The sequence below is a fragment of the Olea europaea genome, chromosome 7 (assembly GCF_002742605.1).
Source record: "Olea europaea var. sylvestris chromosome 7, O_europaea_v1, whole genome shotgun sequence".
Taxonomy (NCBI): domain Eukaryota; kingdom Viridiplantae; phylum Streptophyta; class Magnoliopsida; order Lamiales; family Oleaceae; genus Olea; species Olea europaea.
In genome coordinates this window covers 5,974,842-5,979,826 of record NC_036243.1, presented here as the reverse complement: position 1 = coordinate 5,979,826, position 4,985 = coordinate 5,974,842, and positions in this window count along the sequence as shown.

The window sequence follows — 4,985 nt, the reverse complement described above, 5'->3', positions numbered from 1 at the left end:
TTTTGTGCAATTATTAGGTTCATCATCCTAGATCAGCAATGCCTGATTAGTAATCATGGATTCCCACCTTCTTGAAGGTCAAATGATCCTACTAAATCCACACAGAGCTGACATATCCTTAGGAGTCTCTACTTCCTGATGAAGAGTATGCCTCATATCAAATATGGGATCAAACTCGAATTCATCTACTTGGTTAACTATATTTGTAGACTCTTGAACTATTTCAAGTTCTATTTTGCTCTCACTATCCTCTCCTTGAGTAAACATTTTCTCTAAGAGAACGATATAACGTTAGACTAAGACTTTCTTCTCAATGGGTTAATAGAAGTGATATCCAAATATTTGTTTAGGATATCCCACAAATATGTATTCATCGGATATATATACTCAAGTTTATCTGATAAAATGCGCTTCAAATAAACGTCACAATCTCAAACTTTCATATGAGATAAGTTGGGACTATTATCTTTCCATAACTCGTACAGAATTATGTTAACCAATTTAGATAAGACATAATTTAGTGTGTAGCACACTGCAATCAGTGCATGACTCCAAAACGATTTTGGGATATTTGCATGGCTCATTTTAGTTTACGATTCCTCCGTTTAGATACACCACAATGTTGCAGTGTATATGGAGGAGTTCACTGCAAGAGAATCTCATTCTCTCTTAGAGAATCTAAATTTTACCTTTAAGATATTCTCACTTCGATCGGATCTTAATGTGAGGGTATCTTTACCTATTTGTTTCTCTATTTCTAGCTTAAATCCTTTGAACATTTCAAGAACTTCATGTTTGAATTTCGTCAAGTATACATGATAATTGATGACATAAGAGAAACCTCATCTGACATTAATTGACATGGGTCCATATACATCACTATGTATTATATCAATATTTATGCAGACTTATTCATTTTCAAGTAAAAGGAGATTTGGGCATTGTGTCAAACATGCATGTTTTGCACTTGTCAAACGATTCAAAATCAATTGACTCTATCTATGTAATTTTGAAATTGCATTTCATCTTTATAACCAAGTCTGCCATGCCAGATTTAGGTAATAATTAGATAATCGCATTTGTGACTTATAATTTCTACACTCATTGTAGAATCCTGAGTATTAAAGAATATGAATGTCATTTTATAATTTACCATAACCATTAGGATCTTTATCAAGATAAACAAGAACAACAATTGTCCTTAACATTAAAATAGTTCATGTCCGAATATGAAATTCATTTTAATGTTCCAGCTATGGTGGGTACAAAGCGACATTTCTCTAATGTCAATACTAAACCAAAAGGTAATGGAAAGAAGTATATTCCTACAGGCAATGCAACAATTTTTGCTCATCTTCAACGTGTAGGTCAACTTCTTCCTTTCGCAGTGGTTTACTTTTATCTAGTTTCTCCATTTTTATATAAATATGAGATCCATATTTGTTATTAGATACTTAAGAAGCTTATGAAGTAGGCGTAAGCTTTGCAATATTTCTTCCAATGACCTTTTTACTCTATAATGAAACCAATGGTTATTAGATTTCGTATTGTCCTTCGCTTTGACGATCTTAACCATATTGGACGCTTTCCCAAATCCCCTTTGGACTTCCTCTTAATATCCTTAGAAGAATCAATGGTTTGGCCACTTCTAACTTTGATATTAGGCATAACAGTCTTAAGCAGGTTAAGCAACTTAATGAGTGTGCATTCGAGTTTATTCATATCATAATTCATAATTAATATGAATAACTTTCTGACAAAGATTACAGAGCTAAGTCAATACTTAGTTCGTAGTTCATGATTAAACTCAAATGAAACACTTCTCATGTCAATCATCTTCAGTATATGAGCATTGACTGAAGATTCTTCTATCACTTTGCATCGGTATAGTTGTTTGGAAGTCTATATCCTTACACACATGATTATTATCATACAACTCTTTGAAATGAAAAATCATGTGTTAACATCTATACTCTCATTTTGCTTATGTAACTCAGGTGACATAGTTGCAAGTATCACGTACGTTGCAGTACTATTGTCATCACTGCATTTATTATAGCAGTCACATCTTTCTTAATCGAGTCATCAGCAGATATCTCTAGAAAAAACTACTCAAAGACATAACCAATTTTCTCATACTTGAGAACAATTCTAAGATTGCAGTGCCAATCAAGAAAATTCAGTTGGTTTTTGGCATCCAGTATGCCACTCAATGGTTACTCAATATTAAATATAAATTTAAATGACGAAAATAAAAAAGAATAATATATAAAATACATTAATTAATTTAACATGGGCTTTCATTAAATTAATTATGCTCCCATTGTTTAACTCAAATTTATGATCCTCTCACATAAATTTATGGAAATTTATGGAATCCATACTTGATTTCCAGTGGGCTGGGATCCCATCTATTATATTAAGATCTTGAATATACTCAACAAGCTAATAAAACATTTGGGTAGATACTATTATTAATTGTATCTCTATACAACTCCCAAATCATTAAGCCGACAATTCTTTGTCTTCACACATCTTATGTGTTAACTTAATATACTTCTAAAATTTATCTCATTGAGTGTACTCAACAAAAGATAAATTTTAGTTAAGTCAAACTCATTATTCAGAAATATCAATATTTATAGTGTCAAACATATCCCTAATAGACCAGCCTTGAGTTCAACAAGTTGAGATGATTTGGGACACTGATTTTTCACTATAATGATGGAAGGCAATTATAAATGTGACTTAATATTTTATTGAGGGGTTTTGCATTCAAAAGTCTCATCGTAACAATCGTATATATTTTATTATACATCTACCATGCAAATAAACATTTATATAATATAATATAATAGTGTGGACGATTATGGACTTTTACTATCTAGTCTTCTGGAGCCATGAGGAACACTAGTTGGTTAATTCCTAGAGGGTATTGCATTGACTCATACAATGCTCCATCTACATGGTCTCCTCCTCTTCTTGTTTCTTCAATAAGTCCAGATGCAGCATGTCTCCTATATTAGTTGGCACACAGGCCTAAATTAAATTGGATTCGCAGGCCCAAAATAACAATAACAATAACGGACTTGTAGTTCCACAATAATAACGGGCTCGCAGGTCCAAAATAATTAAGAGCTCACAGGCTCATAAAACGACAAGAATAAAATTAAACATTAAACACATCCACATGGTCGAGTCCATAATCGTCCACTAATAATGCATTCATCACATAAATGTAGGCTAATATAATATCTAACATTATATGTAAATACGTTTCAAGTTTCTAGCAATTAAGTCGTCTAAATTATTTTAGATAAAATGGATCGGAACAATTAAATAATTAATTAGTCAATTAATCAATTAATTTAATTGGCGATCATATTTAATTAAAATCAAATTTTAATTATATATACCAAATTAGAGTCAAACTTTAATTCCACAATGATAGGGCAGGATTATTTAATTAAAATCAAAATTTAATTAAATATCAAATTAGAGTTTGAGTCAAACTCTAATTTCAAAATTTAAGACGGTTGAATTTAATTAAAATTAAATTTTAATTAATAGCAAAATTATAGTCCGACTCTAATTCCAAAATTTTAGGGCGAACACATTTAATTAAAATCAAACTTTAATTAAATGTTAAATTAGAGTCTAACTCTAATTTAAAGAAGAAATTTAGTGCAAGATAATTTAATCAAAATCAAATTTTAATTAAATGTCAAATAAGAATCCAATTTTTAAGTCAAGAAATGCTAGGGTAAATTATTTAATTAAAATCAATTTTTAATTAAATATTAAGTTATAGTCCAACTCTAATTCCAAGAAAAATTTTAGGATAAGACAATTTAATTAAAATCAAATTTCAATTAAACGTCAAATTAGAATCCAATTCTAATTTCAAGAATATATTCGGGTGAATAATTAATTAACATCAAATTTTAATTAAGTATTAAATTAGAGTCCAACTCTAATTTAAATTGAATTAATATTGTAATCTATGACAACATTCCTAAATAAAATAAAATTCAATTTGGGGTCAAAGTTTAATATTTAAGTTAAAATCAAATTTTAACTATAATATAAAGTCTTCAATTTTAATTTTTACCAGTCAAACCCATTAAAATACAATTTTAAAACTATTTTAAAATTCAAATTCAAAACATTTTGGAAATTGCAATTTGACCCAGGTTTAGAATTAATAATAGGGCCTTCCAATTTTCAAAATTGCATACATGCCCTTCCTTTTAGAATTACAAATTGACCCCAGAATATGAATTGCAAGCAAGGGCTCGCAATTTCATAAATTGCATGTGAAGCCCCACCTCCAATTCACCTACCCGAATGAAGGAAACCCTAGATTTTTTGTTTCTTTCACTCCATGGTTGGCGACGCTGCCGGCAGCAGCACCCCATTTATCGAAGGTGGCGGACTATTGGAGGCGCTGCTTCAGCAGCAGCATCATTGTCGCTACCTGCTGCTGCAAGCGCGTAGCAGCATGGGCGATGGTCACGAGTAGTGCGCCGCTGCCGTGTTCGCCCCCCGCCATCCCCCCTTTTTCATTTTTGTAATTTCTGATCCAAAATTATTCTCTTCTCAAAACAAATTTTGAAAATGAAAAATAATTTTAAATTGCTAGATCCAAGAAAAACATGATAAATCAATTTTTGATTTTAATAATATGTAAATCAATTCCTAACAAACACAAAGTAGGCTCTGATATCACTGTTGGGAATCTACTTATCATGCGTAATGAAAAATAAAACAATTTTCGATTCCCACCAAGAATTGTCTTTTTATTTAGATAGAAACTGTGGTAAAAGTTATACATTTTTCTAGATCTACAAACTCCTTTACCTTTTCTTTGTTCCAGCAATCTTGATTCGCCACCCACAGCTATCCAATTGTCTAGCCTCTAACGATAATTCACACAGAGAACAAGATTGTAGGATTATGGTTTTTGTAATACTTTGAAAAAAAAA